This window comes from Cydia fagiglandana, chromosome 18 (genome assembly GCF_963556715.1).
Source record: "Cydia fagiglandana chromosome 18, ilCydFagi1.1, whole genome shotgun sequence".
NCBI classification, from domain to species: Eukaryota; Metazoa; Arthropoda; class Insecta; order Lepidoptera; family Tortricidae; genus Cydia; species Cydia fagiglandana.
The window spans coordinates 4,010,232-4,034,344 of NC_085949.1; positions in this window are offsets into that span (position 1 = coordinate 4,010,232).

Consider the following 24,113-nt stretch of genomic DNA (forward strand, 5'->3'; position numbering starts at 1 on the left):
AGGCGAAGGGTAAGCATTACGGCACAAAGAATTTAATAAAGAAAGAATAGGCGTGTCTCTAGCTCAGGTCCACGGTGACGAACGAATTCTTTTTATTTGGGACCCCGTCAAATACTTCGCTTTCCAAAAGGGTTCCGTCACTAAAAACGTTTGGAAACCGCTGCTCTAGCTAGAAGATCACTGAAAATATATACTTATACAATACAAGAATTGCTAGTTTAAAGGTAAAGATTTGTATCGCACTTGTATCGTTGTATTTGTTGTAGGTAAGTTGCTAATATTATAATTAACTAAGAAACTTTTCGTTTTTATTAGTTATCATTATAATTTTCTTTTCTTGTTCTTTTATTTACGCTGTTGGTACAGTACGGATGTCTACCGTCTCCAATTCTCCCTCAATTGTTCAAAGGTTAACTGGAAGAGATCCCTTAAAGGGATAAGTTCGCCTTTGTACTAATGACGAATGTTATTTTTCCTGTTTTGTTTTGTTTTTTGTACAATAAAGTGTTTTACTACTACTACTACTTGTATCGTAATGATTATTATATTTTACGGGGATCTCGGAAACGGATCTAACCTCGATGGAATTTGCTAAGTATATAGGGGTTTTTGGGGGGTATCTCTGGGAAAACGCGCTTTTTGAGTTTTTCTATGATTTCCGAGCAAAGATAACGGTCTCCCAGATATTATTGTATTATTTACGAAAGCCGCTGGAAATGCCTGGTGTGGGTTGAAATATTGTCTTCTTCAATATTTTATTTTGAACTGGTTTGGAGCGTTTAATTGAGAAATATTAGGTACTTATTCACTGAATACAATATTAGATTCCTAAAAAAACAGCATCCAAATTGAATGAGAAATGGGGAAAGGCATATTCACAAATAGTTTTCTAGCTGAAAGTTAAAGTCCAAACTTTAATAAGAGCCGTCTCCATAAGAGTCAGAGGCACGGGACGACATATCAAAGCGTTCGAATGCGAAGACGGAACAGAAATCCGTACTAAAAATTATACCGAAGATTCCTCAAGATAAATACATATATTATATTTTTACGACGAAATAAAATTCGAAAAATAATGCGTCGTATGAGGAAATTAAAAGACAAGAAAGTAATGGTTGGCGATTACTCCACCGAGAAGCCAAGCTCTTAAGTTATGATGATGATGACGATAGGAAACAAGGAATTAATTTAGTGTAAGTTCATAGATTTTAAATGAGAGTGAAAAAAAGGGATGTGAATGAAAAAGTTTTCTCTAGCCTCTTGGGGTTCAATGTCCTAATACTAGTACAAGTTACCTCCAATGAATTTTAAATCTTAATGAAATGGAATAGAGTTTCTTTTATTTCGTTTCGTTCGATTTTAAAACAAAACAGATTCAACTCTATTTTCTAATACCGTTGATTCAAATTCGATTGCAAATTTTCCTTGTATGAGAGAAGGCCCGTGCCCAACAAGGAGCGTATACAGATTTATTGATGTTAAGATGAAAACAATATATATAAGATAAGATAAGATAGAAAAGAAGGCAGGGCCTGGGTAGAACCGCCGAATACAGAACAACATGGAAAGCCATGAAAGAGGGCATATGTTCAGCAGTGGACGCAAAAATGCTGAGAATAAGAAGACAAAAGAAGAAGAAAAGAAGGACTTACCGCCACCGCACAGCACAAGATCACGAGGGTGGTTGCTCTCATTGTGATGAGAGTTGAAACCGAACTGATGCCGATCAAAAACTTCCCGGCCTTTTTATACCCAAAATCCTGTATACCAATGACGTTTTTCCAGAAACTACAAATATTGACTTGATCGGAAAAACAAGCACAATGTCAAAGTTACCTTGCGATTTAGAACAATGTAGTTTAATTGTGGATTGATTGAGATATTGTAGTGTCGTAGACAATAATAATTTTTATGTACATATGACACCTGTTTGCTGAATGCGCGCGACGTTCCAGAACGTACCTTGTAGCTTAGCTAGGGGCCCGATTCGATTATTACTATTATTAGACATCTTTTAGACATCACCAAGATACGATAACGATATGTTTAAGATCTAACCTGTCAAATTTTACATTTTGCGCGATTCTGGAGATGCTCTTGAACGATTTCCACAGGATATGACTTAGAGATTTAATTCACATCTAATAGATATCTTACTCTATCTAACGTAAAAGTGACATTGGTTGCCCGAATTGCGCTGCAAAAGAGAACTACATAGTTGATATCTAAACTATAACGTATCTAGTACGTGTCGTCTCTTGTGAATATGTTGAAGTTCGAATACAGCAGTAGGTATGTTTTTATGGTAATATCTGGGTGACCAAGCTTTTGAATGGAAAATATGTAAAAATTCCAAAAATGCGCGTTCTCCCAGAAATAAGATATAGCTAGATCGATTTTTTGTGCCCGAAAACCCCCCATCGAAATCGTTAGAATCGTTCCGCGATCCCCGAAATATATTAGAATATATATTAGATAGATAATAATCTACAAAAATATAAAGGTATAAGATTAATGATTTAAGCGCTGGTGGCCTAGCGGTAAGAGCGTGCGACTTGCAATCTGGAGGTTCAAACCCCGGCTCGTACCAATGAGTTTTTCGGAACTTATGTACGAAATATCATTTGATATTTGCCAGTCGCTTTTCGGTGAAGGAAAACATCGTGAGGAAACCGGACTAATCCCAATAAGGCCTAGTTTACCCTCTGGGTTGGAAGGTCAGATGGCTGTCGCTTTCGTAAAACTAGTGCCTACGTCAAATCATGGGATTAGTTGACAAGCGGACCCCAGGCTCCATGAGCCGTGGCAGAATGCCGGCATAACGCGGGGAAGAAGAAGATTAATGGTTTATTATCAAGGTGTTTTTGGCAATTGTTAAAGAGAGAGAAAGAAGCATTGGTATTGGTAGCCTAGCTCCGGAGATAGCGGGCTCCAACCCGAGGGTTCTAAATTTAAGATACCTACGTCAACTAATAGATCTAGAAACGACCCATCAAAAACATAAATGTAAAAAAGGAGAGCCAAGTTCAATACAAAAATTATGCTTGGCTGTGGGGTTCGCCGCAAAAAGAATGGAGATTTAAATGAGTGCCAAGTTCTATGCAAAATCCAAATATGTATTTATAGGAACAAAATAACATTATAAACAAGTATTAAACTCTATTTCTTTGCTTTATTGGATACCTATAACAATTGCTGTTATTTAAAAAAAATGCGAGATCTTAAAGCAGGTTAGATTTGACTTGGCCAGTTTTCATTACATCAGTCATTTTATAAAGTTATTCAACATATATATTTTGTAATTCTGATAAAAACTGGCCAAGCCAAATCTAACCTACTTTAAGATCTCACTTTTTTTTAAATAACAGCAATTGTTATAGGTATCCAATAAAGCAAAGAAATAGAGTTTAATACTTGTTTATAATGTTATTTTGTTCCTATAAATACATATTTCGATTTTGCATAGAACTTGGCACTCATTTAAATCTCCATTCTTTTTGCGGCGAACCCCACAGCCAAGCATAATTTTTGTATTGAACTTGGCTCTCCTTTTTTACATTTATGTTTTTGATGGGATATCAATACTTTTTGTAAAGAAAACTAGGCAGGTATTGAGATTTAATGTTTTTTCTTGTGTTTCCGCTGCATGTTTTTTACTTCTGTTCTTTGTATTAATTATGTGGTGCCGCGCGCCGCCAACGACACACCGTTGGCCGGTTGTTTAGCGCGTATTACAGGTTTTTTGTATGGGGACCCCCCCTATTTTTTAACTTTTTTTATTTTTAGATTTTTTCCTACGCTTACACACAATTACCGAGCTGGATTCCAAATTTCATCCTTCTAGGTCATCTGGAAGTAGGTTAGGTTTAGGTACTATATGTCAGTCACAATAAAAAAGAAATTTGTATGGGAACCCCCCCTATTTATTAACTTTTTTATGTTTTTAGATTTTTTCTACGCTTACACACAATAACCGAGCTGGATTCCAAATTTCATCCTTCTAGGTCATCTGGAAGTAGGTTAGGTTTAGGTACTTATATGTCAGTCACAATAAAAAATGGTTTTTTGTATGGGGACCCCCCCTATTTTATAACTTTTTTTAATTTTTAGATTTTTTCCTACGCTTTCACACAATAACTGAGCTGGATTCCAAATTTCATCCTTCTAGGTCATCTGGAAGTAGGTTAGGTTTAGGTACTTATATGTCAAATTTTTTTTATTTTTTTTTATATTAAAGGAAAAAATGGAAAAATTACGCTTCCGGCAGGACTTGAACCCGCAACCTCCACAATCCGTGTGTTAGCTCTGCCAATTGAGCTACGGAAGCCTACCAGAATCTTGCGAATCTTTCCATTCCTTCCCTTATGTATACACGCCTTTGGGGTGGCGTATAGCGACATCTACCGAAAGACGATTACATCTTTTAATGGCACCGGAGTCTCAAGTTGCATTGAGAATTCACCAGTAACAATGTGCTAACCCATACTAAATCAATTTTTTAAACATGCAGATACGTCTGCGAGCGATATTCCAAATTTTTTTATATTAAAGGAAAAAATGGAAAAATTACGCTTCCGGCAGGACTTGAACCCGCAACCTCCACAATCCGTGTGTTAGCTCTGCCAATTGAGCTACGGAAGCCTACCAGAATCTTGCGAATCTTTCCATTCCTTCCCTTATGTATACACGCCTTTGGGGTGGCGTATAGCGACATCTACCGAAAGACGATTACATCTTTTAATGGCACCGGAGTCTCAAGTTGCATTGAGAATTCACCAGTAACAATGTGCTAACCCATACTAAATCAATTTTTTAAACATGCAGATACGTCTGCGAGCGATATTCCAAATTTTTTTATATTAAAGGAAAAAATGGAAAAATTACGCTTCCGGCAGGACTTGAACCCGCAACCTCCACAATCCGTGTGTTAGCTCTGCCAATTGAGCTACGGAAGCCTACCAGAATCTTGCGAATCTTTCCATTCCTTCCCTTATGTATACACGCCTTTGGGGTGGCGTATAGCGACATCTACCGAAAGACGATTACATCTTTTAATGGCACCGGAGTCTCAAGTTGCATTGAGAATTCACCAGTAACAATGTGCTAACCCATACTAAATCAATTTTTTAAACATGCAGATACGTCTGCGAGCGATATTCCAAATTTTTTTATATTAAAGGAAAAAATGGAAAAATTACGCTTCCGGCAGGACTTGAACCCGCAACCTCCACAATCCGTGTGTTAGCTCTGCCAATTGAGCTACGGAAGCCTACCAGAATCTTGCGAATCTTTCCATTCCTTCCCTTATGTATACACGCCTTTGGGGTGGCGTATAGCGACATCTACCGAAAGACGATTACATCTTTTAATGGCACCGGAGTCTCAAGTTGCATTGAGAATTCACCAGTAACAATGTGCTAACCCATACTAAATCAATTTTTTAAACATGCAGATACGTCTGCGAGCGATATTCCAAATTTTTTTATATTAAAGGAAAAAATGGAAAAAAATTTTACGCTTCCGGCAGGACTTGAACCCGCAACCTCCACAATCCGTGTGTTAGCTCTGCCAATTGAGCTACGGAAGCCTACCAGAATCTTGCGAATCTTTCCATTCCTTCCCTTATGTATACACGCCTTTGGGGTGGCGTATAGCGACATCTACCGAAAGACGATTACATCTTTTAATGGCACCGGAGTCTCAAGTTGCATTGAGAATTCACCAGTAACAATGTGCTAACCCATACTAAATCAATTTTTTAAACATGCAGATACGTCTGCGAGCGATATTCCAAATTTTTTTATATTAAAGGAAAAAATGGAAAAATTACGCTTCCGGCAGGACTTGAACCCGCAACCTCCACAATCCGTGTGTTAGCTCTGCCAATTGAGCTACGGAAGCCTACCAGAATCTTGCGAATCTTTCCATTCCTTCCCTTATGTATACACGCCTTTGGGGTGGCGTATAGCGACATCTACCGAAAGACGATTACATCTTTTAATGGCACCGGAGTCTCAAGTTGCATTGAGAATTCACCAGTAACAATGTGCTAACCCATACTAAATCAATTTTTTAAACATGCAGATACGTCTGCGAGCGATATTCCAAATTTTTTTATATTAAAGGAAAAAATGGAAAAATTACGCTTCCGGCAGGACTTGAACCCGCAACCTCCACAATCCGTGTGTTAGCTCTGCCAATTGAGCTACGGAAGCCTACCAGAATCTTGCGAATCTTTCCATTCCTTCCCTTATGTATACACGCCTTTGGGGTGGCGTATAGCGACATCTACCGAAAGACGATTACATCTTTTAATGGCACCGGAGTCTCAAGTTGCATTGAGAATTCACCAGTAACAATGTGCTAACCCATACTAAATCAATTTTTTAAACATGCAGATACGTCTGCGAGCGATATTCCAAATTTTTTTATATTAAAGGAAAAAATGGAAAAATTACGCTTCCGGCAGGACTTGAACCCGCAACCTCCACAATCCGTGTGTTAGCTCTGCCAATTGAGCTACGGAAGCCTACCAGAATCTTGCGAATCTTTCCATTCCTTCCCTTATGTATACACGCCTTTGGGGTGGCGTATAGCGACATCTACCGAAAGACGATTACATCTTTTAATGGCACCGGAGTCTCAAGTTGCATTGAGAATTCACCAGTAACAATGTGCTAACCCATACTAAATCAATTTTTTAAACATGCAGATACGTCTGCGAGCGATATTCCAAATTTTTTTATATTAAAGGAAAAAATGGAAAAATTACGCTTCCGGCAGGACTTGAACCCGCAACCTCCACAATCCGTGTGTTAGCTCTGCCAATTGAGCTACGGAAGCCTACCAGAATCTTGCGAATCTTTCCATTCCTTCCCTTATGTATACACGCCTTTGGGGTGGCGTATAGCGACATCTACCGAAAGACGATTACATCTTTTAATGGCACCGGAGTCTCAAGTTGCATTGAGAATTCACCAGTAACAATGTGCTAACCCATACTAAATCAATTTTTTAAACATGCAGATACGTCTGCGAGCGATATTCCAAATTTTTTTATATTAAAGGAAAAAATGGAAAAATTACGCTTCCGGCAGGACTTGAACCCGCAACCTCCACAATCCGTGTGTTAGCTCTGCCAATTGAGCTACGGAAGCCTACCAGAATCTTGCGAATCTTTCCATTCCTTCCCTTATGTATACACGCCTTTGGGGTGGCGTATAGCGACATCTACCGAAAGACGATTACATCTTTTAATGGCACCGGAGTCTCAAGTTGCATTGAGAATTCACCAGTAACAATGTGCTAACCCATACTAAATCAATTTTTTAAACATGCAGATACGTCTGCGAGCGATATTCCAAATTTTTTTATATTAAAGGAAAAAATGGAAAAATTACGCTTCCGGCAGGACTTGAACCCGCAACCTCCACAATCCGTGTGTTAGCTCTGCCAATTGAGCTACGGAAGCCTACCAGAATCTTGCGAATCTTTCCATTCCTTCCCTTATGTATACACGCCTTTGGGGTGGCGTATAGCGACATCTACCGAAAGACGATTACATCTTTTAATGGCACCGGAGTCTCAAGTTGCATTGAGAATTCACCAGTAACAATGTGCTAACCCATACTAAATCAATTTTTTAAACATGCAGATACGTCTGCGAGCGATATTCCAAATTTTTTTATATTAAAGGAAAAAATGGAAAAATTACGCTTCCGGCAGGACTTGAACCCGCAACCTCCACAATCCGTGTGTTAGCTCTGCCAATTGAGCTACGGAAGCCTACCAGAATCTTGCGAATCTTTCCATTCCTTCCCTTATGTATACACGCCTTTGGGGTGGCGTATAGCGACATCTACCGAAAGACGATTACATCTTTTAATGGCACCGGAGTCTCAAGTTGCATTGAGAATTCACCAGTAACAATGTGCTAACCCATACTAAATCAATTTTTTAAACATGCAGATACGTCTGCGAGCGATATTCCAAATTTTTTTATATTAAAGGAAAAAATGGAAAAATTACGCTTCCGGCAGGACTTGAACCCGCAACCTCCACAATCCGTGTGTTAGCTCTGCCAATTGAGCTACGGAAGCCTACCAGAATCTTGCGAATCTTTCCATTCCTTCCCTTATGTATACACGCCTTTGGGGTGGCGTATAGCGACATCTACCGAAAGACGATTACATCTTTTAATGGCACCGGAGTCTCAAGTTGCATTGAGAATTCACCAGTAACAATGTGCTAACCCATACTAAATCAATTTTTTAAACATGCAGATACGTCTGCGAGCGATATTCCAAATTTTTTTATATTAAAGGAAAAAATGGAAAAATTACGCTTCCGGCAGGACTTGAACCCGCAACCTCCACAATCCGTGTGTTAGCTCTGCCAATTGAGCTACGGAAGCCTACCAGAATCTTGCGAATCTTTCCATTCCTTCCCTTATGTATACACGCCTTTGGGGTGGCGTATAGCGACATCTACCGAAAGACGATTACATCTTTTAATGGCACCGGAGTCTCAAGTTGCATTGAGAATTCACCAGTAACAATGTGCTAACCCATACTAAATCAATTTTTTAAACATGCAGATACGTCTGCGAGCGATATTCCAAATTTTTTTATATTAAAGGAAAAAATGGAAAAATTACGCTTCCGGCAGGACTTGAACCCGCAACCTCCACAATCCGTGTGTTAGCTCTGCCAATTGAGCTACGGAAGCCTACCAGAATCTTGCGAATCTTTCCATTCCTTCCCTTATGTATACACGCCTTTGGGGTGGCGTATAGCGACATCTACCGAAAGACGATTACATCTTTTAATGGCACCGGAGTCTCAAGTTGCATTGAGAATTCACCAGTAACAATGTGCTAACCCATACTAAATCAATTTTTTAAACATGCAGATACGTCTGCGAGCGATATTCCAAATTTTTTTATATTAAAGGAAAAAATGGAAAAATTACGCTTCCGGCAGGACTTGAACCCGCAACCTCCACAATCCGTGTGTTAGCTCTGCCAATTGAGCTACGGAAGCCTACCAGAATCTTGCGAATCTTTCCATTCCTTCCCTTATGTATACACGCCTTTGGGGTGGCGTATAGCGACATCTACCGAAAGACGATTACATCTTTTAATGGCACCGGAGTCTCAAGTTGCATTGAGAATTCACCAGTAACAATGTGCTAACCCATACTAAATCAATTTTTTTAAACATGCAGATACGTCTGCGAGCGATATTCCAAATTTTTTTTTATATTAAAGGAAAAAATGGAAAAATTACGCTTCCGGCAGGACTTGAACCCGCAACCTCCACAATCCGTGTGTTAGCTCTGCCAATTGAGCTACGGAAGCCTACCAGAATCTTGCGAATCTTTCCATTCCTTCCCTTATGTATACACGCCTTTGGGGTGGCGTATAGCGACATCTACCGAAAGACGATTACATCTTTTAATGGCACCGGAGTCTCAAGTTGCATTGAGAATTCACCAGTAACAATGTGCTAACCCATACTAAATCAATTTTTTAAACATGCAGATACGTCTGCGAGCGATATTCCAAATTTTTTTATATTAAAGGAAAAAATGGAAAAATTACGCTTCCGGCAGGACTTGAACCCGCAACCTCCACAATCCGTGTGTTAGCTCTGCCAATTGAGCTACGGAAGCCTACCAGAATCTTGCGAATCTTTCCATTCCTTCCCTTATGTATACACGCCTTTGGGGTGGCGTATAGCGACATCTACCGAAAGACGATTACATCTTTTAATGGCACCGGAGTCTCAAGTTGCATTGAGAATTCACCAGTAACAATGTGCTAACCCATACTAAATCAATTTTTTAAACATGCAGATACGTCTGCGAGCGATATTCCAAATTTTTTTTATATTAAAGGAAAAAATGGAAAAATTACGCTTCCGGCAGGACTTGAACCCGCAACCTCCACAATCCGTGTGTTAGCTCTGCCAATTGAGCTACGGAAGCCTACCAGAATCTTGCGAATCTTTCCATTCCTTCCCTTATGTATACACGCCTTTGGGGTGGCGTATAGCGACATCTACCGAAAGACGATTACATCTTTTAATGGCACCGGAGTCTCAAGTTGCATTGAGAATTCACCAGTAACAATGTGCTAACCCATACTAAATCAATTTTTTAAACATGCAGATACGTCTGCGAGCGATATTCCAAATTTTTTTATATTAAAGGAAAAAATGGAAAAATTACGCTTCCGGCAGGACTTGAACCCGCAACCTCCACAATCCGTGTGTTAGCTCTGCCAATTGAGCTACGGAAGCCTACCAGAATCTTGCGAATCTTTCCATTCCTTCCCTTATGTATACACGCCTTTGGGGTGGCGTATAGCGACATCTACCGAAAGACGATTACATCTTTTAATGGCACCGGAGTCTCAAGTTGCATTGAGAATTCACCAGTAACAATGTGCTAACCCATACTAAATCAATTTTTTAAACATGCAGATACGTCTGCGAGCGATATTCCAAATTTTTTTATATTAAAGGAAAAAATGGAAAAATTACGCTTCCGGCAGGACTTGAACCCGCAACCTCCACAATCCGTGTGTTAGCTCTGCCAATTGAGCTACGGAAGCCTACCAGAATCTTGCGAATCTTTCCATTCCTTCCCTTATGTATACACGCCTTTGGGGTGGCGTATAGCGACATCTACCGAAAGACGATTACATCTTTTAATGGCACCGGAGTCTCAAGTTGCATTGAGAATTCACCAGTAACAATGTGCTAACCCATACTAAATCAATTTTTTAAACATGCAGATACGTCTGCGAGCGATATTCCAAATTTTTTTATATTAAAGGAAAAAATGGAAAAATTACGCTTCCGGCAGGACTTGAACCCGCAACCTCCACAATCCGTGTGTTAGCTCTGCCAATTGAGCTACGGAAGCCTACCAGAATCTTGCGAATCTTTCCATTCCTTCCCTTATGTATACACGCCTTTGGGGTGGCGTATAGCGACATCTACCGAAAGACGATTACATCTTTTAATGGCACCGGAGTCTCAAGTTGCATTGAGAATTCACCAGTAACAATGTGCTAACCCATACTAAATCAATTTTTTAAACATGCAGATACGTCTGCGAGCGATATTCCAAATTTTTTTATATTAAAGGAAAAAATGGAAAAATTACGCTTCCGGCAGGACTTGAACCCGCAACCTCCACAATCCGTGTGTTAGCTCTGCCAATTGAGCTACGGAAGCCTACCAGAATCTTGCGAATCTTTCCATTCCTTCCCTTATGTATACACGCCTTTGGGGTGGCGTATAGCGACATCTACCGAAAGACGATTACATCTTTTAATGGCACCGGAGTCTCAAGTTGCATTGAGAATTCACCAGTAACAATGTGCTAACCCATACTAAATCAATTTTTTAAACATGCAGATACGTCTGCGAGCGATATTCCAAATTTTTTTATATTAAAGGAAAAAATGGAAAAATTACGCTTCCGGCAGGACTTGAACCCGCAACCTCCACAATCCGTGTGTTAGCTCTGCCAATTGAGCTACGGAAGCCTACCAGAATCTTGCGAATCTTTCCATTCCTTCCCTTATGTATACACGCCTTTGGGGTGGCGTATAGCGACATCTACCGAAAGACGATTACATCTTTTAATGGCACCGGAGTCTCAAGTTGCATTGAGAATTCACCAGTAACAATGTGCTAACCCATACTAAATCAATTTTTTAAACATGCAGATACGTCTGCGAGCGATATTCCAAATTTTTTTTTATATTAAAGGAAAAAATGGAAAAATTACGCTTCCGGCAGGACTTGAACCCGCAACCTCCACAATCCGTGTGTTAGCTCTGCCAATTGAGCTACGGAAGCCTACCAGAATCTTGCGAATCTTTCCATTCCTTCCCTTATGTATACACGCCTTTGGGGTGGCGTATAGCGACATCTACCGAAAGACGATTACATCTTTTAATGGCACCGGAGTCTCAAGTTGCATTGAGAATTCACCAGTAACAATGTGCTAACCCATACTAAATCAATTTTTTAAACATGCAGATACGTCTGCGAGCGATATTCCAAATTTTTTTATATTAAAGGAAAAAATGGAAAAATTACGCTTCCGGCAGGACTTGAACCCGCAACCTCCACAATCCGTGTGTTAGCTCTGCCAATTGAGCTACGGAAGCCTACCAGAATCTTGCGAATCTTTCCATTCCTTCCCTTATGTATACACGCCTTTGGGGTGGCGTATAGCGACATCTACCGAAAGACGATTACATCTTTTAATGGCACCGGAGTCTCAAGTTGCATTGAGAATTCACCAGTAACAATGTGCTAACCCATACTAAATCAATTTTTTAAACATGCAGATACGTCTGCGAGCGATATTCCAAATTTTTTTTTATATTAAAGGAAAAAATGGAAAAATTACGCTTCCGGCAGGACTTGAACCCGCAACCTCCACAATCCGTGTGTTAGCTCTGCCAATTGAGCTACGGAAGCCTACCAGAATCTTGCGAATCTTTCCATTCCTTCCCTTATGTATACACGCCTTTGGGGTGGCGTATAGCGACATCTACCGAAAGACGATTACATCTTTTAATGGCACCGGAGTCTCAAGTTGCATTGAGAATTCACCAGTAACAATGTGCTAACCCATACTAAATCAATTTTTTAAACATGCAGATACGTCTGCGAGCGATATTCCAAATTTTTTTATATTAAAGGAAAAAATGGAAAAATTACGCTTCCGGCAGGACTTGAACCCGCAACCTCCACAATCCGTGTGTTAGCTCTGCCAATTGAGCTACGGAAGCCTACCAGAATCTTGCGAATCTTTCCATTCCTTCCCTTATGTATACACGCCTTTGGGGTGGCGTATAGCGACATCTACCGAAAGACGATTACATCTTTTAATGGCACCGGAGTCTCAAGTTGCATTGAGAATTCACCAGTAACAATGTGCTAACCCATACTAAATCAATTTTTTAAACATGCAGATACGTCTGCGAGCGATATTCCAAATTTTTTTATATTAAAGGAAAAAATGGAAAAATTACGCTTCCGGCAGGACTTGAACCCGCAACCTCCACAATCCGTGTGTTAGCTCTGCCAATTGAGCTACGGAAGCCTACCAGAATCTTGCGAATCTTTCCATTCCTTCCCTTATGTATACACGCCTTTGGGGTGGCGTATAGCGACATCTACCGAAAGACGATTACATCTTTTAATGGCACCGGAGTCTCAAGTTGCATTGAGAATTCACCAGTAACAATGTGCTAACCCATACTAAATCAATTTTTTAAACATGCAGATACGTCTGCGAGCGATATTCCAAATTTTTTTATATTAAAGGAAAAAATGGAAAAATTACGCTTCCGGCAGGACTTGAACCCGCAACCTCCACAATCCGTGTGTTAGCTCTGCCAATTGAGCTACGGAAGCCTACCAGAATCTTGCGAATCTTTCCATTCCTTCCCTTATGTATACACGCCTTTGGGGTGGCGTATAGCGACATCTACCGAAAGACGATTACATCTTTTAATGGCACCGGAGTCTCAAGTTGCATTGAGAATTCACCAGTAACAATGTGCTAACCCATACTAAATCAATTTTTTAAACATGCAGATACGTCTGCGAGCGATATTCCAAATTTTTTTATATTAAAGGAAAAAATGGAAAAATTACGCTTCCGGCAGGACTTGAACCCGCAACCTCCACAATCCGTGTGTTAGCTCTGCCAATTGAGCTACGGAAGCCTACCAGAATCTTGCGAATCTTTCCATTCCTTCCCTTATGTATACACGCCTTTGGGGTGGCGTATAGCGACATCTACCGAAAGACGATTACATCTTTTAATGGCACCGGAGTCTCAAGTTGCATTGAGAATTCACCAGTAACAATGTGCTAACCCATACTAAATCAATTTTTTAAACATGCAGATACGTCTGCGAGCGATATTCCAAATTTTTTTATATTAAAGGAAAAAATGGAAAAATTACGCTTCCGGCAGGACTTGAACCCGCAACCTCCACAATCCGTGTGTTAGCTCTGCCAATTGAGCTACGGAAGCCTACCAGAATCTTGCGAATCTTTCCATTCCTTCCCTTATGTATACACGCCTTTGGGGTGGCGTATAGCGACATCTACCGAAAGACGATTACATCTTTTAATGGCACCGGAGTCTCAAGTTGCATTGAGAATTCACCAGTAACAATGTGCTAACCCATACTAAATCAATTTTTTAAACATGCAGATACGTCTGCGAGCGATATTCCAAATTTTTTTATATTAAAGGAAAAAATGGAAAAATTACGCTTCCGGCAGGACTTGAACCCGCAACCTCCACAATCCGTGTGTTAGCTCTGCCAATTGAGCTACGGAAGCCTACCAGAATCTTGCGAATCTTTCCATTCCTTCCCTTATGTATACACGCCTTTGGGGTGGCGTATAGCGACATCTACCGAAAGACGATTACATCTTTTAATGGCACCGGAGTCTCAAGTTGCATTGAGAATTCACCAGTAACAATGTGCTAACCCATACTAAATCAATTTTTTAAACATGCAGATACGTCTGCGAGCGATATTCCAAATTTTTTTATATTAAAGGAAAAAATGGAAAAATTACGCTTCCGGCAGGACTTGAACCCGCAACCTCCACAATCCGTGTGTTAGCTCTGCCAATTGAGCTACGGAAGCCTACCAGAATCTTGCGAATCTTTCCATTCCTTCCCTTATGTATACACGCCTTTGGGGTGGCGTATAGCGACATCTACCGAAAGACGATTACATCTTTTAATGGCACCGGAGTCTCAAGTTGCATTGAGAATTCACCAGTAACAATGTGCTAACCCATACTAAATCAATTTTTTAAACATGCAGATACGTCTGCGAGCGATATTCCAAATTTTTTTATATTAAAGGAAAAAATGGAAAAATTACGCTTCCGGCAGGGTCGTCTTTCGGTAGATGTCGCTATACGCCACCCCAAAGGCGTGTATACATAAGGGAAGGAATGGAAAGATTCGCAAGATTCTGGTAGGCTTCCGTAGCTCAATTGGCAGAGCTAACACACGGATTGTGGAGGTTGCGGGTTCAAGTCCTGCCGGAAGCGTAATTTTTCCATTTTTTCCTTTAATATAAAAAAATTTGGAATATCGCTCGCAGACGTATCTGCATGTTTAAAAAATTGATTTAGTATGGGTTAGCACATTGTTACTGGTGAATTCTCAATGCAACTTGAGACTCCGGTGCCATTAAAAGATGTAATCGTCTTTCGGTAGATGTCGCTATACGCCACCCCAAAGGCGTGTATACATAAGGGAAGGAATGGAAAGATTCGCAAGATTCTGGTAGGCTTCCGTAGCTCAATTGGCAGAGCTAACACACGGATTGTGGAGGTTGCGGGTTCAAGTCCTGCCGGAAGCGTAATTTTTCCATTTTTTCCTTTAATATAAAAAAAATTTGGAATATCGCTCGCAGACGTATCTGCATGTTTAAAAAATTGATTTAGTATGGGTTAGCACATTGTTACTGGTGAATTCTCAATGCAACTTGAGACTCCGGTGCCATTAAAAGATGTAATCGTCTTTCGGTAGATGTCGCTATACGCCACCCCAAAGGCGTGTATACATAAGGGAAGGAATGGAAAGATTCGCAAGATTCTGGTAGGCTTCCGTAGCTCAATTGGCAGAGCTAACACACGGATTGTGGAGGTTGCGGGTTCAAGTCCTGCCGGAAGCGTAATTTTTCCATTTTTTCCTTTAATATAAAAAAATTTGGAATATCGCTCGCAGACGTATCTGCATGTTTAAAAAATTGATTTAGTATGGGTTAGCACATTGTTACTGGTGAATTCTCAATGCAACTTGAGACTCCGGTGCCATTAAAAGATGTAATCGTCTTTCGGTAGATGTCGCTATACGCCACCCCAAAGGCGTGTATACATAAGGGAAGGAATGGAAAGATTCGCAAGATTCTGGTAGGCTTCCGTAGCTCAATTGGCAGAGCTAACACACGGATTGTGGAGGTTGCGGGTTCAAGTCCTGCCGGAAGCGTAATTTTTCCATTTTTTCCTTTAATATAAAAAAATTTGGAATATCGCTCGCAGACGTATCTGCATGTTTAAAAAATTGATTTAGTATGGGTTAGCACATTGTTACTGGTGAATTCTCAATGCAACTTGAGACTCCGGTGCCATTAAAAGATGTAATCGTCTTTCGGTAGATGTCGCTATACGCCACCCCAAAGGCGTGTATACATAAGGGAAGGAATGGAAAGATTCGCAAGATTCTGGTAGGCTTCCGTAGCTCAATTGGCAGAGCTAACACACGGATTGTGGAGGTTGCGGGTTCAAGTCCTGCCGGAAGCGTAATTTTTCCATTTTTTCCTTTAATATAAAAAAATTTGGAATATCGCTCGCAGACGTATCTGCATGTTTAAAAAATTGATTTAGTATGGGTTAGCACATTGTTACTGGTGAATTCTCAATGCAACTTGAGACTCCGGTGCCATTAAAAGATGTAATCGTCTTTCGGTAGATGTCGCTATACGCCACCCCAAAGGCGTGTATACATAAGGGAAGGAATGGAAAGATTCGCAAGATTCTGGTAGGCTTCCGTAGCTCAATTGGCAGAGCTAACACACGGATTGTGGAGGTTGCGGGTTCAAGTCCTGCCGGAAGCGTAATTTTTCCATTTTTTCCTTTAATATAAAAAAATTTGGAATATCGCTCGCAGACGTATCTGCATGTTTAAAAAATTGATTTAGTATGGGTTAGCACATTGTTACTGGTGAATTCTCAATGCAACTTGAGACTCCGGTGCCATTAAAAGATGTAATCGTCTTTCGGTAGATGTCGCTATACGCCACCCCAAAGGCGTGTATACATAAGGGAAGGAATGGAAAGATTCGCAAGATTCTGGTAGGCTTCCGTAGCTCAATTGGCAGAGCTAACACACGGATTGTGGAGGTTGCGGGTTCAAGTCCTGCCGGAAGCGTAATTTTTCCATTTTTTCCTTTAATATAAAAAAAATTTGGAATATCGCTCGCAGACGTATCTGCATGTTTAAAAAATTGATTTAGTATGGGTTAGCACATTGTTACTGGTGAATTCTCAATGCAACTTGAGACTCCGGTGCCATTAAAAGATGTAATCGTCTTTCGGTAGATGTCGCTATACGCCACCCCAAAGGCGTGTATACATAAGGGAAGGAATGGAAAGATTCGCAAGATTCTGGTAGGCTTCCGTAGCTCAATTGGCAGAGCTAACACACGGATTGTGGAGGTTGCGGGTTCAAGTCCTGCCGGAAGCGTAATTTTTCCATTTTTTCCTTTAATATAAAAAAATTTGGAATATCGCTCGCAGACGTATCTGCATGTTTAAAAAAATTGATTTAGTATGGGTTAGCACATTGTTACTGGTGAATTCTCAATGCAACTTGAGACTCCGGTGCCATTAAAAGATGTAATCGTCTTTCGGTAGATGTCGCTATACGCCACCCCAAAGGCGTGTATACATAAGGGAAGGAATGGAAAGATTCGCAAGATTCTGGTAGGCTTCCGTAGCTCAATTGGCAGAGCTAACACACGGATTGTGGAGGTTGCGGGTTCAAGTCCTGCCGGAAGCGTAATTTTTCCATTTTTTCCTTTAATATAAAAAAATTTGGAATATCGCTCGCAGACGTATCTGCATGTTTAAAAAATTGATTTAGTATGGGTTAGCACATTGTTACTGGTGAATTCTCAATGCAACTTGAGACTCCGGTGCCATTAAAAGATGTAATCGTCTTTCGGTAGATGTCGCTATACGCCACCCCAAAGGCGTGTATACATAAGGGAAGGAATGGAAAGATTCGCAAGATTCTGGTAGGCTTCCGTAGCTCAATTGGCAGAGCTAACACACGGATTGTGGAGGTTGCGGGTTCAAGTCCTGCCGGAAGCGTAATTTTTCCATTTTTTCCTTTAATATAAAAAAATTTGGAATATCGCTCGCAGACGTATCTGCATGTTTAAAAAATTGATTTAGTATGGGTTAGCACATTGTTACTGGTGAATTCTCAATGCAACTTGAGACTCCGGTGCCATTAAAAGATGTAATCGTCTTTCGGTAGATGTCGCTATACGCCACCCCAAAGGCGTGTATACATAAGGGAAGGAATGGAAAGATTCGCAAGATTCTGGTAGGCTTCCGTAGCTCAATTGGCAGAGCTAACACACGGATTGTGGAGGTTGCGGGTTCAAGTCCTGCCGGAAGCGTAATTTTTCCATTTTTTCCTTTAATATAAAAAAATTTGGAATATCGCTCGCAGACGTATCTGCATGTTTAAAAAATTGATTTAGTATGGGTTAGCACATTGTTACTGGTGAATTCTCAATGCAACTTGAGACTCCGGTGCCATTAAAAGATGTAATCGTCTTTCGGTAGATGTCGCTATACGCCACCCCAAAGGCGTGTATACATAAGGGAAGGAATGGAAAGATTCGCAAGATTCTGGTAGGCTTCCGTAGCTCAATTGGCAGAGCTAACACACGGATTGTGGAGGTTGCGGGTTCAAGTCCTGCCGGAAGCGTAATTTTTCCATTTTTTCCTTTAATATAAAAAAATTTGGAATATCGCTCGCAGACGTATCTGCATGTTTAAAAAATTGATTTAGTATGGGTTAGCACATTGTTACTGGTGAATTCTCAATGCAACTTGAGACTCCGGTGCCATTAAAAGATGTAATCGTCTTTCGGTAGATGTCGCTATACGCCACCCCAAAGGCGTGTATACATAAGGGAAGGAATGGAAAGATTCGCAAGATTCTGGTAGGCTTCCGTAGCTCAATTGGCAGAGCTAACACACGGATTGTGGAGGTTGCGGGTTCAAGTCCTGCCGGAAGCGTAATTTTTCCATTTTTTCCTTTAATATAAAAAAATTTGGAATATCGCTCGCAGACGTATCTGCATGTTTAAAAAATTGATTTAGTATGGGTTAGCACATTGTTACTGGTGAATTCTCAATGCAACTTGAGACTCCGGTGCCATTAAAAGATGTAATCGTCTTTCGGTAGATGTCGCTATACGCCACCCCAAAGGCGTGTATACATAAGGGAAGGAATGGAAAGATTCGCAAGATTCTGGTAGGCTTCCGTAGCTCAATTGGCAGAGCTAACACACGGATTGTGGAGGTTGCGGGTTCAAGTCCTGCCGGAAGCGTAATTTTTCCATTTTTTCCTTTAATATAAAAAAATTTGGAATATCGCTCGCAGACGTATCTGCATGTTTAAAAAATTGATTTAGTATGGGTTAGCACATTGTTACTGGTGAATTCTCAATGCAACTTGAGACTCCGGTGCCATTAAAAGATGTAATCGTCTTTCGGTAGATGTCGCTATACGCCACCCCAAAGGCGTGTATACATAAGGGAAGGAATGGAAAGATTCGCAAGATTCTGGTAGGCTTCCGTAGCTCAATTGGCAGAGCTAACACACGGATTGTGGAGGTTGCGGGTTCAAGTCCTGCCGGAAGCGTAATTTTTCCATTTTTTCCTTTAATATAAAAAAATTTGGAATATCGCTCGCAGACGTATCTGCATGTTTAAAAAATTGATTTAGTATGGGTTAGCACATTGTTACTGGTGAATTCTCAATGCAACTTGAGACTCCGGTGCCATTAAAAGATGTAATCGTCTTTCGGTAGATGTCGCTATACGCCACCCCAAAGGCGTGTATACATAAGGGAAGGAATGGAAAGATTCGCAAGATTCTGGTAGGCTTCCGTAGCTCAATTGGCAGAGCTAACACACGGATTGTGGAGGTTGCGGGTTCAAGTCCTGCCGGAAGCGTAATTTTTCCATTTTTTCCTTTAATATAAAAAAATTTGGAATATCGCTCGCAGACGTATCTGCATGTTTAAAAAATTGATTTAGTATGGGTTAGCACATTGTTACTGGTGAATTCTCAATGCAACTTGAGACTCCGGTGCCATTAAAAGATGTAATCGTCTTTCGGTAGATGTCGCTATACGCCACCCCAAAGGCGTGTATACATAAGGGAAGGAATGGAAAGATTCGCAAGATTCTGGTAGGCTTCCGTAGCTCAATTGGCAGAGCTAACACACGGATTGTGGAGGTTGCGGGTTCAAGTCCTGCCGGAAGCGTAATTTTTCCATTTTTTCCTTTAATATAAAAAAATTTGGAATATCGCTCGCAGACGTATCTGCATGTTTAAAAAATTGATTTAGTATGGGTTAGCACATTGTTACTGGTGAATTCTCAATGCAACTTGAGACTCCGGTGCCATTAAAAGATGTAATCGTCTTTCGGTAGATGTCGCTATACGCCACCCCAAAGGCGTGTATACATAAGGGAAGGAATGGAAAGATTCGCAAGATTCTGGTAGGCTTCCGTAGCTCAATTGGCAGAGCTAACACACGGATTGTGGAGGTTGCGGGTTCAAGTCCTGCCGGAAGCGTAATTTTTCCATTTTTTCCTTTAATATAAAAAAAATTTGGAATATCGCTCGCAGACGTATCTGCATGTTTAAAAAATTGATTTAGTATGGGTTAGCACATTGTTACTGGTGAATTCTCAATGCAACTTGAGACTCCGGTGCCATTAAAAGATGTAATCGTCTTTCGGTAGATGTCGCTATACGCCACCCCAAAGGCGTGTATACATAAGGGAAGGAATGGAAAGATTCGCAAGATTCTGGTAGGCTTCCGTAGCTCAATTGGCAGAGCTAACACACGGATTGTGGAGGTTGCGGGTTCAAGTCCTGCCGGAAGCGTAATTTTTCCATTTTTTCCTTTAATATAAAAAAATTTGGAATATCGCTCGCAGACGTATCTGCATGTTTAAAAAATTGATTTAGTATGGGTTAGCACATTGTTACTGGTGAATTCTCAATGCAACTTGAGACTCCGGTGCCATTAAAAGATGTAATCGTCTTTCGGTAGATGTCGCTATACGCCACCCCAAAGGCGTGTATACATAAGGGAAGGAATGGAAAGATTCGCAAGATTCTGGTAGGCTTCCGTAGCTCAATTGGCAGAGCTAACACACGGATTGTGGAGGTTGCGGGTTCAAGTCCTGCCGGAAGCGTAATTTTTCCATTTTTTCCTTTAATATAAAAAAATTTGGAATATCGCTCGCAGACGTATCTGCATGTTTAAAAAATTGATTTAGTATGGGTTAGCACATTGTTACTGGTGAATTCTCAATGCAACTTGAGACTCCGGTGCCATTAAAAGATGTAATCGTCTTTCGGTAGATGTCGCTATACGCCACCCCAAAGGCGTGTATACATAAGGGAAGGAATGGAAAGATTCGCAAGATTCTGGTAGGCTTCCGTAGCTCAATTGGCAGAGCTAACACACGGATTGTGGAGGTTGCGGGTTCAAGTCCTGCCGGAAGCGTAATTTTTCCATTTTTTCCTTTAATATAAAAAAAATTTGGAATATCGCTCGCAGACGTATCTGCATGTTTAAAAAATTGATTTAGTATGGGTTAGCACATTGTTACTGGTGAATTCTCAATGCAACTTGAGACTCCGGTGCCATTAAAAGATGTAATCGTCTTTCGGTAGATGTCGCTATACGCCACCCCAAAGGCGTGTATACATAAGGGAAGGAATGGAAAGATTCGCAAGATTCTGGTAGGCTTCCGTAGCTCAATTGGCAGAGCTAACACACGGATTGTGGAGGTTGCGGGTTCAAGTCCTGCCGGAAGCGTAATTTTTCCATTTTTTCCTTTAATATAAAAAAATTTGGAATATCGCTCGCAGACGTATCTGCATGTTTAAAAAATTGATTTAGTATGGGTTAGCACATTGTTACTGGTGAATTCTCAATGCAACTTGAGACTCCGGTGCCATTAAAAGATGTAATCGTCTTTCGGTAGATGTCGCTATACGCCACCCCAAAGGCGTGTATACATAAGGGAAGGAATGGAAAGATTCGCAAGATTCTGGTAGGCTTCCGTAGCTCAATTGGCAGAGCTAACACACGGATTGTGGAGGTTGCGGGTTCAAGTCCTGCCGGAAGCGTAATTTTTCCATTTTTTCCTTTAATATAAAAAAAATTTGGAATATCGCTCGCAGACGTATCTGCATGTTTAAAAAAAATTGACTTATATGTCAGTCACAATAAAAAATGGTTTTTTTGTATGGGGACCCCCCCTATTTTATAACTTTTTTTAATTTTTAGATTTTTTCCTACGCTTTCACACAATAACTGAGCTGGATTCCAAATTTCATCCTTCTAGGTCATCTGGAAGTAGGTTAGGTTTAGGTACTATAGGTATGTCAGTCAGTCTTAAAATTTACGACTTTTTGACCTTCATATCTTTATAACCATTTGAGCTAGCTTCATGAAATTTGGGCTTCTATATGTCCTTATGGATATAATTAAACACACGTAGTTTTATGTGTTTACGTTAAAGATGTTTTGAGTTATAGAAGGGTCAAAAGTGGCACCAAGTGGTTCGTGTAATATTACACTTGGCGCTGGCTAGCCAGTTCCTTTGCTTGAACTTGGCTTGACACGCTGCCGCGTGTCTAGATATGGATTCACAGTTTTAAATCAACTTTAAAAAAGTTTATGCTCGAACACCAATCAAACGAAGAGTGCCTCAAACTTGAGACTAGCTACATTTAAGCACCCTTGACGCATTACTAGTATTACTGCTTTTCGTCTCTTCTACAACCGCTACTCATAGTCTTATTATATAATATTGTAGTCATAATGTGTTCTCTTATAATTTAGACGTAATAGTCCATGGCCCCGACGGAAGACCAGCGCTAGCCTTTAGGCTAGCACCTGCTGAGTCGGGACCATTTCGTGACCATGGTAGTATTACCTGTTGTTTTATCTATAAGTTTGGTCACGAATAAAAACATTCTATTCTATTAGATATGTGAGTGTCAAATGTGAGGTTTCTTCAAACAAATACGTCACTTTTGATACTGACACATCTAATTCATATCGTTTCCAGATCTATTAATTGACGTATCTTAAAGTTCGAATCCCTCAGCCTGACTCGTATGTACCAATGTGTTTCACGGACATCATCACTTGTCGTTTTCTTTGAAGAAAAAACCAGCGAAATGCGAGTCGACTCGCGTTCCAAGGGTTCCGTACATTAGGTACACAATTTTTAACAATGTATTTTTTATGGTAAACACGAGTAAAATACCTTAATGGCGTCGGGGGGTTAGAGGTCGGGTCAAAAACGAAGTAATTAAGTTCGACTCACGCTGGACTGCATATTTCTAATAGGTTTTCCGGTTATCTATATTTATAGGTAAAGAACTATTTTGATTTTGTATATTTTTTTCATAATTTTAGACCAGTAGTTTCGGAGATAAAGGTCATTTTATTGAATTTTCTTGAATTACTTTTAAACTCTTTCATTTGATATCTATCACGATATATTTTGGAAGTTTTTTTTTATTTTCTCATCTACCTCCCCAAAAGTGGCCCCCATGTTTAAAATTCATTTCATTACGTTACGTGTCAGTCTTTGGGTCACAAACTTACATGTACTGTTAGTAACAAATAGGCTACATTCCTACTATAGTTCGTTTTTTTAGCATTAGAAAGAACTTGCAAGAAGGTAAGCGATCTTGACATGTCATTTAATTGAAAATCGCTTTTTAAAAATCAAAAACTATTACTTCATGAAAGCAGAAGAATATAAATGATCGTATTACATTCATAATTGTTACATATTTGCCGAAACTTATTTTTAAAATGTGTTTTTCAATTAAAAGACACATCAAGATTGTTTACCTTATTTCTAATGCTAAATAAACGAACTATAGTCAAATCAGCTTCTTTTTTGGAACTGTCAAAACGATTTTCTAATATGGAATTTATATGAAAACAAATGTAGTGACGTCACGGTAAACTCACCTACTTTTTATATTTCAATCAGATTTATTAAATACAAATTGTGTTTAAAAATAGCTGCTATCTATGTTTTTCTAATAATTATCTGGTGCTTTATTTCGTGCACGGTTTGAAATAATTTATTTTAAGTACAGGAAACATCCCTATTGGTCCAGTAGTTTCGGAAAAAATAGGCTGTGACTGAAGGGCAGGCAGACAGATGTACGAGTGATCCTATTAT